We start from the raw sequence: 17,618 nt of genomic DNA on the forward strand, positions 1-17,618 counted from the left end.
TATTAAAATTGTACTTATGGTCCACTAGGAGGCTGGGACACTGGTACACCTTTATTTACAAGGCCATAACTGGGCTACTGCCTCCCTACATCTGTACTTTAACCCTTTCATGCATACTGGGTCACTCCAGTGGACAGTTATTCTGCGGCTGTTCTATTGTTTATTCATGGGTTTTTGTTGTTTTAGTTCCATATCAGGACTCTTATGCATCATCCAAAACACTGCAATCATACAATTACTGTAACTTCGCTGTTCTGATAAACCTGATCTGCACTAACATGTTTTAGTGGAAATCAATTGCTAATTGGTATTAGACCACAGGTGTCAAACATGCGGCCCGGGGGCCAAATCCAGCCCGCCAAATGGTCCAATCTGGCCCGCAGGATGATTTTGTAAAATGCAAAAATTACACTGAAGATATTATAATCAATGGTGGAAAATAATTTGATTCAGGTTCCACATACAAACCAATTAGATCTCAAATGGGTCAGAACCAGTAAAATACTATCATAATAAACTTTAAATAATGAAAACTGCAGGTTTTATCTTTGTTTTTGTGTAAAAAAGTAAAATTACACAAAAAATGTTTACATGAACAAACTATCCTTTCACCAAAAGTGTGAAAAACCTGAACAAATATGAACCTGAAATGTCTTAAGAAAAGTAAATGCAATTTTATTTTTAATTTTAATCCCTCTTAATAAATATTTTATGTATTTGTAAGTGTAATGTAAGTTGTAACACATGTGTAAATGATAAACTGCTGCAGAATATTGTTAAAATTGCACTTGTTTTTTTTTTTTTTTTTTTTTTTAACACATTTCAAGTTGTTGATGTTATTCAGATTTTTAAGGAAATGTTGTAGATGTAAACATGATCATAATATAATTTTACTTTTTCCACTGGTATTATTTTACTGGTATGGCCCACTTAAGATCATGCTGGGGTGAATGTGGCCCCTGAACTAAAATGAGTTTGACACCCCTGTATTAGACTGTAATTAACAAACTTTTTTTTTTTTTTTTTTTTTTTGCATATCCTCCTGAGACCCAGCAATGCATTTTGTCCTCTGTAGGGGACAAAAGTTTGACAGTTTTACTTTAAAAATGCTGTCAATTACAAAGAACATTCCATTAAAAAAAAAAAAAAAAAAAAAAAAAACAATCAATAAATAAAAGTAGTTTTAAAAATGTATCTGAAAAAACTGTTGCATTATGCAGTTTCCAATCAAGACAATTTTTTAATGTAAAAAAGCTAAAACTGTCCATTTCCTGGGTCTGAAATGAATGAAATGAGTAATAACTAATATTAGAGTGTGATAAAATGTGAGAAAACAGTAGCAATTTAGCAATTAGTGGAATTAAAAATGTTTTTGTTTCATAGTTTTCACACAGTATATCACTTTCTGATGATTCTCATAGAAATGTTTCTTTGCTTCAAAACTTACATGCATGGTGTCCAGCTGAGTGGACATTTTTGTAACTCCACGAAAAATACGTTCATTAACTCTTTCATGCATGAATTATGAGAACCTTTGATTTTTTCTTGAGTGTTTTTATTCCTCCTTAGGCATGAAAAAAAAACTGTGATTTTTTTTTTTTTTCATGTAGTTACAAAAATGTCCATGCATTTAATTTTTGAAGTAAATAAACGTGTTTAAAACCCAATATCAGAAAGTGAGATGAAAACAGTGAAATAAAAACATTTTAATCATGCTAATCTGATGTTTTCTCACATTTTAACATATTCAAATGCTAGTTATTACTCACTTCGTGTAGATAATATGCAAAAAAAAAAAAAAAAGACAAAAAAAAAAACCCTTTTTGTCTTACAAATAATTGATTTACGCTCAAACATGTTAGTGCAGATCAGGTTTATCTAGAACAACAAAGTTACAGTAATGGTCTGAATGTTAGTGGATGAGATGATGCATAAGTGTCCACTGCGTTGGCTGATATGGAACTAAAACAACAAAAACCCGTGAATATACAAGAGAACAGCTGGAGAAGAACTGTCCAGTGTAGTGACCACTGTGCATGAAAGGGTAAAAAAAAAAAAAAAAAAAAAAATCAATTGCATTGTTTTTTTCATGCCTAAAGAGGAACAAAAACACTCAAGAAAAAAATATTGACTAAGGTTCTCATAATTCGTGCATGAAAGGGTTAATAACAAGAAGACGTATAGAATCTTATTGTCTGCGATCGAATGAGCATTTGCCCGTGCAGAGCTGGTAAAAGGGCATTTGTGTACTCTGCTCTTTGCTCATGGAATATGCTGCTAAGAGACTGGAAACTGACTGAACTGATCTCTCTGAATGCTTTTAAATCCAAACTCAAAATGCTAGAGAATAAGTCAAGGACTTGCATGTGTTTTACATACAGTAGGTTGACTTGTCCTGTAAATTGTTGTATAATGTAACTGTATGTTGTGCTGCCTCTTGGCCAGGACGCCCTAAGAAAAGAGGTTCTGAATCTCAGTGGGATTTTCTTCCTACTTAAATAAAGGTTAAATAAATAAAATTAAAAAATTAAAAAAATCTTTCCTTATTTTATTCACATTTTAACTTACCGGCTGACAGGCTGTAAGCTATTGTCGTCATGCGGTGTCCGTCGGCGTCATTGGCGTCTGTCGTCCATTACAAGAATTTTCAATCGTCTTCTTCTCCGAAACTACAGGGTGTCCCATAAGTCTCCATACATAGGAGACATAATACATTCCATACATATATGGTTCTAACATGTATTTCTTTATATTTCAGAGAACCCAAAGAATGCATTTGAATAAAGAGCAACGAATTGAAATCATCCTGATGGCCGGTTCAGCAAGCAGTCGTATGGTTGCAAGCGCATTTAACAGAAAACATGGGACGAGTATCACACACGACACTGTGGCAAAACTTATTGTCAAGTTCAAAAAAACAGGAAGTGTTTTGGATCAATTTGTTCCCGACAAAATGGCAGTCATATAGAGCATATTATATAAATAAAAATGGTTTATGTCAAGAAACGTTTATTTTTCCGATGTATGGAGACTTATGGGACACCCTGTACTATTCCCATTGACTTCAAACTTGGTACACAGCTTCGTTATGATGATGTCAACAAAAGTTATTGAAATTATTTGGATCCGGATCTGATTCTGGATTTGGTGCCACTTTGAAAAATGTCCCCATTATAAGAGATAGGAAGTGGATTGATGCAATAACTCAGTAAATATAAATGATATCCAGTGTAAATTTCTACAGTCCAGCCCTGATGGGGAGATGACCAAAACATAATGTCCACATGCTGATCAGGTGGTAGAGCAGGTCGTCCAATAACCGAAGGGTTGGTGGTTCGAATCCCACTCTTTCCTAGTCAGTCCGTTGTGTCCTTGGGCAAGACACTTCACCCTCCTTGCCTCCAGTGCCACTCACACTGGTGTATGAATGCGTATGAATGTTTGGTGGTGGTCGGAGGTGCGAATTGTCAGCCACGCTTCCGTCAGTCTGCCACCCCCCCCAGGGCAGCTGTGGCTACAGATGTAGTTTACCACCACCAGAGGGAGAATGTGAGAGCGAATGAATAATGGATCAATAATGTAAAGCGCTTTGGGTGTCTAGAAAAGCACTATATAAATCCAATCTATTATTATTATTATCATTATTATTATTATTATTATTATTATTATTACTATTATTATTATTATGGATCTGGGAACTTACGGAAAATTTCACATGGGCTCTTATGGGGAAAACATTTCAATCGTCTTCTTCTCCCCAACTCCAGTTCTGATTGACTTCAAACTTGGTATACAGCTTCTGTATAATGATGTCAACACAAGGTATTAACATTATTTGGATCTGGATCTGATTCTGGATTTGGTGCCACTTTAAAAAGTTTCCTCATTATAAGAGATAGGAAGTGGATTGATCCAATAAATCAGTATCAGTGATATCAAGTTGGAATTTGAATTTTTTTACAGATCTGATTGGAATATGACCAAAACATGGGCTATTTCCGTAATAGAATAACTACACAGAACTGGGTGATAATAAATGGCATCTGGAAGCTACAGGGCCATTGGTCGTATTTTTAAGGTAACTTTGCAGGTATAAATATTTTCATTACGTAATTTAACATTTTTCACTGTTATTATTGTACAGCTCCGGCCCAGTTTAGATCATATTGGGCTGTATGTGCCCAGTATGTGCATAAATTATGATAGCAAGTTCAAATGACAACAAAATGACCATGATCGCTATGCAAGCCCGGATTAACCATATGGGCAACTGGGCAATTGCCAAGGGGCCCGCGACCTCTGAAGGGCCCTGGGTAGCTCGGGCATAATGAAAATATCTGGTTATCTTTTGCTTATAAATGAAACTGTCCGTTGCCCGGAGCCATTGCACTGCACAGAAACCCTGCTCCTGCTGTCTGTGACCATGAGTTGAGACCCTCTCCTCATTGGTCAGTCCAAAAAGTGAATCAGCGGTGACGCAAATCAACGTGCATGCACTGAGCGGGATGTGAGACGTCAAGAACTACGCCACGTATGCGACGTACGCAAATCAAAACATTGCAAACATGGAGAAGCAGCTAAAAGTGGGAGCGCCAAACAAAAATTAGAAAAAGGAGAGGGACTTTAAAAAAGCTGAAAATTTAAAGAACATACCTAAAATAGGTCATTTCTTTACTATGGCTAACATTAGCAGCTGCTCTGCTAATGGAGCTCAGGTTCATAGCGTCAAAGAAGAGCTCCTGGCATCTTCAGCCGACGTCGTCAACTCTTCTGTGAGTGAGACCATCGAAGGAAACGATGATGGCTTTCCATGCACACCTCCATCTGAGCCACTCGTCGATTCAACGAGCTGCCTCTGTACTTCAGCGTCTCTACTCCACGGGGATCCTGCACTATGGGGGCACCTTAAGGCGGCCTTACACTGTGCGAGCTTAGAGACGATTTCTCACTCGTGCGACTATTTCTGGGATCGGGCCCGATGTGCCTCTAATCGTGTGTCGTGCTTCGTGCAGTGTACATCGGGTAAAGAGAAGCGATTAGCATCTCACGACCACCTCACGACCAGCAATCGTGTGTTCGCAAGGAAAACGGAGCTGTTTGAAATCCTGCTCGCTCCTCGTGAGTGTATCGTACTGTCAAAGCAGTGCCACGAACCAATGTGCCTCAAATTCTCACACTGTGCATGCGTGAACACGGAAGCGTACAGTAGCGTACAAGCTAACAGTAGCTGGCTGTTGTCCTAGTGCAGTTTAGCTTTTGCAGCTTACCTCTTGTTCTCTTTGCTGTAGGATTGACAGCCTATACTGTCCACGTCTGGACAACCAATGCCTGCACCAAACACATCGTTGTCTTTTCTTCTTTTTTGATTCCACGCAGATAACGGCACATATTACCAAAGCAGCTCGTTGTTTTTTGTTTAGCACTACCATTTCGTGACTCACACCAATGCACAATCGTCTATGCACTTTTACAGATTCCTTGGTATTTTAACGTTGTATTTCCGGATACAACACTCAAACGTGTCGTGCGTCCTGTGGTGTATGGTCCTACAGTGTGAGCAGTCAGGTCGCATACGAGCGTCGGTCCGTGCAGTGTGAGAACATGAATTGTGAGCCTGACTGTACGACTGATTCGCACAGTTTGAGATGGAGCTGCGTGCAACGATCGAAATAATCGCACAGTGTATGGCCGCCTTTACGGAGCAGCTCCGAGAAGAGACGATCTACCGAGGGCCTGCAGCTTTCCAGAACTGGGCTGCCAAGTATCCTGCATCGGTAAGGGAGTCCGGTCTTGGGACTAGGACACGCTCCCTCACGAACGATTTGCTACGTTGTCGTCTCCCAAACAACGACATTGTGCCAAGGGAACGGCTTCTTTACTCACCATCAACGGGATCAGTTTATTGCTATGCGTGCAAACTCCTATTATCCCAAAAGCATGCATTTATCAGCGGATTCTGTGACTGGAAACATCCGGAGAGAATTACTGATCACGAAAAGAGTGCAGAACACAGACAAAACATGCTTTCTTTATTGCACAGGTCTAAATACGCATGCAGAGTGGACGCTTCTCTTGCCCGACAGCAGTACTGGAAAGAAGTCCTTAGACGTGTGGTCATTGTTATTAAATTTTTGGGAGCAAGAGGACTGCCATTTTGAGGCGACAACGAGCTGCTTGGCTTCGCTCACAAAGGGAACTATTTGGGACTGCTTGAACTGATTGCGGAGTTTGACCCCTTTTTAAAGAAGCATATTGAAAAACATGGCAACAAAGGTAGAGTTAAACCATCGTACCTGTCCTCAACTGTGTGTGAAGAATTTATTTCATTAATGGGTGACAAAATTAAGAAAGTAATTGCAGGGGAAATCAGACAAGCTAAATATTTCTCTGTGATCGTTGATTCAACGCCAGATTTAGCACACTTAGACCAGCTTACATTTGTTTTTCGTTTTGTCACACACTTTGCTTGTGTCTGTCCAAGCGCATCGAAGCCTACACACATGTGTGACCTCTTTGGAGTGTTATTTGAGAGGGACTGCAGTGATTGTGATGTGCATGAAAGAGCTACTAAGCTGAGCTCCACCTATCTGACAGATCTGGATGGTGCCTTGTCAGATGAACTTATTCTATGGGGTCATTATTGTGGCAATATTATTTGGAAATGCGTGTGGAGAGTTGAGTGTCCGTATTTCAATCTGTCTGTGCGCATTCGGATTTGCATGTCAAGCCTGTAACCAGACGCTAGTCTGGTTCTGTCTGTCTTTCATGTTGTTTGTCACTTCCTGTTTTATTTTGTTAATTTTCCCTCATGTGTCTTGTCTGTCGTCTTTACTTCCCTTTCCTGATCGTGTTCACCTTTCCCCTGATGACCCGACTCCGCCCCGATATGTTCCACCGGTGTCTCGTTGTCTTCCCTCCCTTTTGTGTATTTAAGCCCGGTCCTTTCTCCCAGTCAGTCACCAGTTTGTATTCTCTCGTAGATACTTACCAGCGTTCTGATCTTGTCTGTTTGTCTGCTTTCCTGGTTTTGACCCGTTTTGCCATCTCGTTTTTTGCCTTTTGCCTGCTCCCTGTCGGTTTTGTCTGCCTTCATCTGCCTTCCTGGATTTGACCGCCTTGCCTGACTTCTGGTACGTGAGTTTGTCTATCCCTAATATCCTGTTGCCCGTCTGTTAGCTTTCCCGTGTATGACCTGTTTCCGTCACTGACTCCCTAGTCAGGAAACCGGCTCCGGTTACCGAGCCGAGCAGAGGGTTCACGTCCTCAGCCCGGAGGACGGATCCAAAGAAGATTTCCCCAACCACTGTCCTCAAGATTGTGTCACTCATTATCATTATTCATCTGTTTGTATATTCAGTGACAAATAAATCCTGTGAACTTTACTTTCTGCCTCCGAGTTCTGCATTTGGATTCAGTGCCTGTACTAGTAGCCTAACATTGCAAATGTGTAAATGAATCTGTAAGTGCGTGATGAGATTTGTGTGTCTGTACAACAATCTGCAAATGTGTAAAACAACTTGTGTGTGTGTGTGTGTAATCAGATTTGAAAAGTCAAAGTATTTTCACTACAAGACCCAGAAATACAGACAAATCATTGGTTACAAGTCAAGCGGCTTCTCGATTGGCTCTCTTTACACACGTGAATTTTGCTACACTTCTGCCGTGACAGATCCACAAATGCGCAGCAGGATTTGTCTGTAAAACCAGGGTTTGTGTGCCTCTGCTTTAGATGTACAAAGATGGATATATATATATATATATATATATATATATATATGTATGTATGTATGTATGTATGTGTGTATGTGTGTATGTATGTATATGTATATATATGTATAAAAATAATGTCGAGGCCCAAAACGGAATCTGGCCCGATTCAGAATCGGGCCGGCCCAGAATGGAATTCTATTCTAGGCCGGCCTGCTGCTATAATGTTATTTTTATACCATGTTTAATGCAAATGATCTAAATTATTACAAAAATCAATACATGGAATTTGCAAATATGTGAAAAAAAATGAAACAAACAACATTTTAATCGTAAACTATAATACACTTTATTTACAAATAGAACCTAGTGGTATTCCCCACCAATATATGGTACAGTGAAATCGACAGAAATTGACAATAGTTACTCAAGGTATGTAAGACTGAAAACGTAAAATTATGACAAATTATGGAATTATGGATCATTTGCATTAAACATGGTATAAAAATAACATTATAGCAGCAGGATTCCATTCTAGGCCGGCCTAGAATAGAATTCCATTCTGGGCCGGCCCGATTCTGAATCGGGCCAGATTCCGTTTTGGGCCTCGACATACATATATATACATGCATATTTTTTGAAGTGTATTACAAAATATATAATTACATATATTTAGTAATAAACTAGACAATATATGTATGTATATATGCATACATACATTATGAAGTGTATTACTAAATATATAATGACATATATTTACATATATAAGTAAATATATTGTCATATATGTTTCAATATATGGAAAGCGGCAATTCCTTATGTATTTTTCAATATATTGTAATATAATACAAAATATATTGACACAATATATTATTCTGTATATTTTAAATATAAATATATAATATACAGTAATATATTTTTCAGTCAGTAATATATTGACAGTCAATATATAGAGAAATATATTTTCTTTGCATAAGAGCTGGCCCTGTCGCTATGCTATCATTAACTGTTGTTTAACTTATGCTTTATTCTCCTTTACTATGCCAAATGAAATATGTTCAGCATTAATATATGCAGATGGTGTTTAAACTGTAGTATTTGTTATGAAATCTCTGAGAAATCTGACAAATGTTCCTGGTGAGGAAGACAAACACAGTCACTAAAGAAATGTGAGGCTAAACAGTGGGTTTACTCATTCTTTGGCAGCCATCAGCTCCTATTATGCCTGTTTACAAAATGAGTCACATCCACACATAAATACTCTAATTATAAACCATTTATAAATCCATCCAAAGTGTAGCATGCTACCAATAATGGGTATGGTGGAACTTTTAAAGCCTCTACTTTTTAAAGGTCATGTACTGGATTGGAGAAGCACTGCCGGAACTAATGACGTTAACAGTGGCTCTGTTTCCTCTAACGTGTCCCCGGCGGCGATGTCAGCACGCCATCATGCACGGTACAGAGCCCCGCAAACCTCCAGGGAATGCAGACATAATTAATGTTATTAATTACTAGTGTAGAGGGTAATGGATTACAAAGTGACAGATTACTGTGAGGTAACGCAGTACACCAAACATACCGATAACTACAGTGCATTACAGGACTGTAGGAACGTGATTTCTTACATTACTTTGCTTTTTTAAATACAATTATGCATTTTAAAACATTTCCCTGTGGTCGACACACAGTAAATTTGCCAGTGTAAAAAATGCAGTGTCAAAGTATTTTAATTCTTTCTGAGTTATTCTAACAATGGACAGAGTAAAATTTAACAAGATAACTTCCAGTGTCGGTGAAAATAATTGATACACAAGTAAGGTTCTAATAGTTTTGGATTTATATTATAGTTTAGTTTTATTTAGTTTTGCCCTTTTTTTTTTCTCTAATTCAGTTTGTTTTAATTCGTTTTTAGAGACGGTTTGCTAGTTTTTATTAGTTTTCGTTATTTTCTAAATGCTTAGTTTTAGTTTAGTTTTAGTTTTTTTCATATCTTTTCTCTTCTTCACCTTTGAATTCAAATAAATCCCAGACAGGACTCTGCTGCTTTCTCCCAACTTTAGTTTCCGTGTTTCCTGCTACACAGTAAATTTGCCAGTGTAAAAAAATGCAGTGTCAAAGTATTTTAATTCTTTCGGAGTTATTCCAACAATGGACAGAGTCAAATTTAACAAGATAACTTCCAGTGTCAGTGAAAATAATTGGAGTTTACAGAGGTTTTACACTGTCAGTGTCATATATTCAGTGTTAAAGTATATTGACTCTCAAAGTTAATTCAACACCGATGAGAGCAAGATACCTTTCAGTGTTCAAAAATAATGACTCTGAAAAGCCCCGCCCACCTACCTCCGCGCTCAAACTGAGTGAGAAGTCGGACTCTGGCGTCGCCATCTTCCTCGCATCGAAAAACTGCGTTTGTAAGTTTGTGTAAATAAACTATTGCTTTTGTTATTTCATCCGAGCAGATTCTGTGCGCAAGAATATAGTTACGTCGTCGTCGTCAGTGTTGGGTATGTGTTTTCAAATACCGAATTTCAAATGGATAACGTGATATCGGGTCGGCGGCTTTTATTTTCCATGTCATTTTATGTTTACTTTTAATTGCAATATTTCATTTTTACTTAGAATAAATTGGGAACAGAAATAATAGTATCTTTTTTCCCCCTGCAGACACTGGGACTATAGTACATCACATGTAACACCGGTAGGAGGCAGTTAGAAATCAACACTCTTCGGAGTCATTTACTTATCAACATGTAGTGTTAAGCAGGTTTAACACTAGGAAAAGTTATTTCTTAACACTTAACTCTTCAGTGTTGAATGTGAATAACACTATGGGTGTTACTTCTCACATAGTGTAAAACTTGATTGACACTAATTAATGTAGTGTAAAATATTAACTCTTACTAGAGTAAAGTTGACTCTGGAAATGTAACTCTATGTTCAGTGTAAATTTTACGCTTTGTAGATAGGGACCATTTGTTCATTGAGGTAGTGTCAAAATTAACTCTAAGTGTTATATAAACACTGGTGATTTTACTGTGTATGCATGAAAGGGTTAATGAACATTTCTTTAAATGTGCCAGTATTAGCAAAAAAAAGCAATTTTTCAACTGTTGTCCCTAGGTAAGATGTAAAATTCATTCATAAAATTAGAAACATTTCAGAAATTAAGGCATCACCCACACATGACTGTAGATAGGGACCATATGTTCACTGAGGTAGTGTTAAAATTAACTCTTTAAGTGTTATATAAACACTGGCGATTTTACTGTGCATAAACTGTAAATGCTATGCTTGGGTCGGAATTCTTTATTAATTCAACTCCGCAGGTCCATCTTCAACCCTATTTCTGTTTAGATATGTTTATTAAATTTCTAAATACAGAATACACACAGTTATTCACATATATAAGTATTAAAAAAAAAAAAAAAGAAAAATCAAACAAAACCCTATTTCTGTGTAATGACACCGGAAATGTTGTTTGGAGCGCTGGCCCTTTAAATCTAAATGAGCCGCTTCAGGCCCCGCCCCCTCCAGGTTGTCGGCCATGCTGCTCTTTCCCGTCGTTGTATATTCATGGATTTTATAGTTTTAGTTCCATATCAGCCAACACAGTGGATGATTATGCATCATTCCATACACTGCAATTCATACCATGACTGTAACTTTGCTGTTCTTCATAAACCTGATCTGCACTAACATGTTTGAGTGGAAATCAATTGCTTGTTATTGTTAATAGGCTGTAATTAACCATTTTTCTTAAACTTTTTTTTTTTTTTGCATATTATCCCCATGAAGTACGGTGGCCCAGAGGTGCAACAGGCCAAAAAATTATCCACGAGACGAAAAAAATTATCTACTACAAGAAAAAAAAAAAAGAGAACAGCCTAAAAAAATTATCCACTAGATGAAAAAAATTATCTACTACAAGAAAAAAAAGAGAACAGCCCAAAAAAATTATCCAGTATAAGAAAAAAAAGAGAACAGCCTAAAAAAATTATCCACTAGATGAAAAAAATTATCTACTACAAGAAAAAAAAGAGAACAGCCCAAAAAAATTATCCAGTATAAGAAAAAAAGAGAACAGCCTAAAAAAATTATCCACTAGATGAAAAAAATTATCTACTACAAGAAAAAAAAGAGAACAGCCCAAAAAAAATTATCCACTAGATGAAAAAAATTATCTACTACAAGAAAAAAAAAAAGAGAACAGCCTAAAAAAATTATCCACTAGATGAAAAAAATTATCTACTTCAAGAAAAAAAAGAGAACAGCCTAAAAAAATTATCCACTATAAGAAAAAAAAGAGAACAGCCTAAAAAAAATTATCCACTACATGAAAAAAAATTATCTACTACAAGAAAAAAAACAGAGAACAGCCTAAAAAAATTATCCACTAGATGAAAAAAATTATCTACTACAAGAAAAAAAAGAGAACAGCCCCAAAAAAATTATCCACTGTAAGAAAAAAAAAAGAGAACAGCCTAAAATAAATTATCCACTAGATGAAAAAAAAATCCCCTATAAGAAAAAAAGAGACCAGCCAAAAAAATTATCCACTAAAAGAAAAAAAAGAGAACAGGCAAAAAAAAAATTATCTACTAGCCCAAAAAATTATTCACTATAAGAAAAAAAAAAGAACAGGTGAAAAAATTTATCTACTATGAGAAAAAAAAGAGAGCAGCCCAAAAAAATATCCACTATAAGAAAAAAAAAACATCATCCACCTTTTCAATTACGGGGGCGCTGTTTACCCGAAAGGTGTCTTGCTTTAAAATTAAGACCACCACAAAAAATAAAAAAATAGGCTGAAAAACTTTAAGGCTTTCGGCTAATGTGGCTAATGCTAAGGAAGTACCCCACCGGAAGTGGAGGTTGTGCGCTAAAAAATAAAGTTATTTTAAAATATAGATATTTCCATTAATATAGTTTGCAAAGCAGTTAAATGATTAAATACGGTTCCAGTGTCTGCTCAAGGTTCGGCATGGGCGTTAAATGGTTAAGGTTAGGGTTAGGGTATGGTTGGGGTTAGTTTTCAGTGGTAAATGGCCCTTGTGTGCACTGTGTGAAGGTTCGTTGCTAAGCTAATGCTAACGCGAAAAGTTGACGGCAACTTTGTGTTATTTTATTTTGAGAGGAGGAGAAGAGGAGCTTCCTGTGGAGCTCCACTATCATGGCATCGCCCATTTGTTTGCAGGTAGACCTCTCCTCCTCAACTCAAACGGAGTGTCTTCACTAACACTAGATCAAGAAGGACATTTTGTGGAGATACAGATGTGTGCCGTGGTACCGCAGTGCCTCGGCACCTGGCAACGAGCTGAGCTGTGGTACCGAGCCATGGTACGCAGTGCCGTGCTGGGGTACCTGGCACCGAGCCGTGGTACCGCGGCACGTCGCGGCACCTCGGCTGGTGCCGCGGCATCAACCGTGGTGCCGCACCAGCCGAGGTGCCACGGTACCTCGCGGCACCAGCCGAGGTGCCACGGCACCAGGTGTCGGTGCCGCAATATGCACTCGCTGTCTCTCAACAAATGGGCGATGCCATGATAGTGGAGCTCCACAGGAAGCTCCTCTTCTCCTCCTCTCAAAATGAAATAATTTTAGAACTTCTTGTAGCGAATATTCATCAAAAATGATATTGAATGTCAGGCAGTTGAACAATTCAACACCGTAATCACACAATTGTTTACTCGCACTGGTAGTTCACAAAGTTGCCGTCAACTTTTCGCGTTAGCATTAGCTTAGCAACGAACCTTCACACAGTGCACACAAGGGCCATTTACCACTGAAAACTAACCCCAACCATACCCTAACCCTAACCTTAACCATTTAACGCCCATGCCTAACCTTGAGCAGACACTGGAACCGTATTTAATCATTTAACTGCTTTGCAAACTATATTAATGGAAATATCTATATTTTAAAATAACTTTATTTTTTAGCGCATGACCTCCACTTCCGGTGGGGTACTTCCTTAGCATTAGCCACATTAGCCGAAAGCCTTAAAATTTTTCAGCCTATCCTTTTATTTTTTGTGGTGGCCTTAATTTTAAAGCAAGGCACCTTTCGGGTAAACAGCGCCCCCGTAATTGAAAAGGTGGATGATGTTTTTTTTTTTTTTTCTTATAGTGGATTTTTTTTTGGGCTGCTCTCTTTTTTTTTCTCATAGTAGATAATTTTTTTCACCTGTTCTTTTTTTTTTTTTTTTCTTATAGTGAATAATTTTTTGGGCTAGTAGATAATTTTTTTTTGCCTGTTCTCTTTTTTTTTCTTTTAGTGGATAATTTTTTTGGCTGGTCTCTTTTCTTTCTTATAGGGGATTTTTTTTTCATCTAGTGGATAATTTTTTTTGGGCTGTTCTCTTTTTTTTCTTATAGTGGATAATTTTTGGGGGGCTGTTCTCTTTTTTTCTTGCAGTAGATAATTTTTTTGTCTAGTGGATAATTTTTTTAGGCTGCTCTCTTTTTTTTTCCTTATAGTGGATAATTTTTTTGGGCTGTTTTTCTCTTTTTTTTTTTTCTTGTAGTAGATATCTTTTTTCATCTCATGGATAATTTTTTTAGGCTGTTCTCTTTTTTTTTCTTGTAGTAGATAATTTTTTTCATCTCGTGGATAATTTTTTTTAGGCTGTTCTCTTTTTTTTCTTGTAGTAGATAATTTTTTTCATCTAGTGGATAATTTTTTGGCCTGTTGCACCTCTGGGCCACCGTAATAAAGGGAGTAATAACTAATATTAGAGTATGTTAAAATGTGACAAAACATCAGATTAGCAGCATTAAAAAATATATTTCATACTTTTTACAGTGTATCAGTAAATACATGTTTCTTTGCTTCAAAAATTAAATGCATGATGTCCAGCTGAGTGAATTTTTTTTTATTTTTCATAAAAAGATTTTCAATCGCATTGTTTTGTTCATGCCTAAAGAGGAATAAAATAAAAACACTCAGTAAAATAACTTGATTAGGGTCAAAAAACGGTATTTAAAATCTCTCTGAAGGAACATTTTAGAGACAATTTGACCCACATTTTTACTTTTAAATTCATTTTTGCTTCAGTTGGACCATAAGGGATTATCCAAAACAAGGAGCTACTTTATATTGAAATAAATTTTGGAATGGTAATCAATTAAATTTCACTTTCTGATGAGACATTACTGCGTTTTGACCCATTAAGGTTCTCATAATTCATGCCTGAAAGAGTTAACATGACAGTTTTTACATTTAATTTTTATGGATAGAATTTCTAGGTGCAGCCAGGGGCCGGAGGGGGTCCGGTTTGGGGACCTCAGGATTTCGTCTCTGCTTTTTGCAGATGATGTTGTCCTGTTGGCCTCATCGAACCTGGACCTTCAGCGTGCCCTGGGGCGGTTTGCAGCCGAGTGTGAAGCGAGCAGGATGAGGATCAGCACCTCCAAATCAGAGGCCATGGTTCTCAACTGGAAAAAGGTGGTTTGCCCTCTCCAGGTCGGTGGGGAGTCTTTGCCCCAAGTGGAGGAGTTTAAGTATCTCGGGGTCTTGTTCACGAGTGAGGGAAGGATGGAGGTTGAGATTGACAGACGGATCGGTGCAGCGTCTGCAGTGATGCAGTCGCTGTACCGATCTGTTGTGGTGAAGAAGGAGCTGAGCCGAGAGGCGAAGCTCTCGATTTACCGGTCAGTCTACGTTCCTACCCTCACCTATGGTCATGAGCTTTGGGTCATGACCGAAAGGACAAGATCCCGGATACAAGCGGTTGAAATGAGTTTCCTCCGTCGGGTGGCTGGGCACACCCTTAGGGATAGGGTGAGGAGCTCAGTCACCAGGGAGGAGCTCGGAGTAGAGCCGCTGTTCCTCCACGTCGAGAGGGGCCAGCTGAGGTGGCTCGGGCATCTGCTTTGGATGCTTCCCAGACGCCTCCCTGGGGAGGTGTTCCGGGCATGTCCCACCGGGAGGAGACCTCGGGGAAGACCCAGGACACGTTGGAGAGACTATGTCTCTCGGCTGGCCTGGGAACGCCTCGGGATCCCCCCGGAAGAGCTGGAGGAGGAGTCTGGGGAGAGGGAAGTCTGGGCATCCCTGCTTAGACTGTTACCCCCGCAACCCGGCCCCGGATAAGCGGTGGATAATGGATGGATGGATGGATGGATGGATGGACAGTTTTTACATTTACAAACCTTATCCTTTCACAAAAATGTGAATAACCTGAAAATTCTTAATAAAAATAAGTGCAATATTATTCCTTAGCTTATCAGTTATACATTTAGATCACAGTGGATTTGCAAAAAGGTATAAAATATTTAATAACAGATACAATATTGTGGGAGTTTGGAACTAAAATGAGTTTGACACACTTGATTATTAATTTCTTAAGTGTCATTTTTGCACAAATTCATCCATTACTGAGTTTTGACCCATTAAGGTTCTCATAATTCATGCATGAAAGGGTTAAAAAAAAAAAAGAAAAAAAACAAAAAACAGGAAAAAAAGGCAAAACTAAATAAAACTAAAGTATAATGAAAAATCCAAAACTATTACTATTTATTAAGAAGTCACTCTCAACAACGGCCATTAACATTATCATGTTTAATTCCATCATAGCATATTAATGAGGACACACAGTACAAAAGCAATTACCAGACAGTTCATAACAACTTGGACCCAGTAAACCCCACCAAAAAAAAAAACTAAAAAAAAAAACAAACAAAAACAAAACACTAAGTTATTCTTAGTTTCATAGTGACAAACATAAACTTGGTTTGGGGAGACAAAGCCAGGACCCTTGGGATTATTTTTTCTTTCTTTTTTTTTTTTTTCAGTTTGTTTTCTCCTTGAATAAAAATGTTCGCATCGCATTAATACATTACAACACTCGACAGAAAACAAGGAAGTCATACAAAAAAAATTTCACAAAATACAAACCTTGACCAACGCGTGGAGAACCTTTAACAAACACAGATCTATGGCACAGGTTTCACAAAAGGTGCTTATACTCACAAGCTTCGACGTTAAACCCAGCACAATCTAAACAGTAAAATGAAGTGGGAAGCAGCAACACGTTAATGTTCATATTCTGGCAATAGATGGCGCCAGAGCTTTACCACAAGCCACTCCTATACTTGTGAGGGTTTTCTTTATGTTTTTTTTTTTTGTCCTCTTTCTTCAGATTCACATACACTGAGATCACAGACAACGCATTATGTTGAATTACATAAATTATATTTGCAGATTTAATGTTGAAGTGGTTTACGGTTGAGCAAATATTACCACAAAACATCAGAACAAGTGAAATATTTGCCTGCAAATACCCACAAGTGCCATGAAAATAGACTTGGGCAGGATTATTGTGGGTGTAGATGCTGCAAAATGAAGCTATTTCGACGTGAAATAGTTGAAATTGGAAACACTGGGGTCTATTTTTGCACTCCAGCTGGACCACTAAAGTCCTATGAATTTTAATGAATACTCGAAATATTCATCAAGCCTCTCCGACACGTAATCGGTAATCTGAACCGGGCAGGAAATCTTCAGTCTAGCACGTGAGGTATAATTGAAAAGACTCGTTATGGCTGTTCATATTAGTATTCTACTTAATGTATATGATTCTACAGTTTTAGAGTAAAGCTGGGTATGAAGTCTATCAGTATCAGCCTATCATTTTAGTAACGTGCATACTTTTTTCAAGAGAAATTAACTGTAAAATTTTCTGGTAAGACTATTAACCCTTTAACCCCTGATGTGTCACTGGTGAGCGTTCTGAACGTATGATTTATTTGAAATATTCATAAAAAGTCAACCGTTTACTCCATAGAAAAAATTCCAAAATGTTCTGATAGAACAGACCTTGGTCTTTCCATACACATCTGAGCATGCCCAGTGCACCCCCCCCCCCCCCCTGCTGTTTGTGGAATGGGGGGAAAAAGACAGAGCAG

Source organism: Sphaeramia orbicularis, chromosome 2 (assembly GCF_902148855.1).
Source record: "Sphaeramia orbicularis chromosome 2, fSphaOr1.1, whole genome shotgun sequence".
Taxonomy (NCBI): domain Eukaryota; kingdom Metazoa; phylum Chordata; class Actinopteri; order Kurtiformes; family Apogonidae; genus Sphaeramia; species Sphaeramia orbicularis.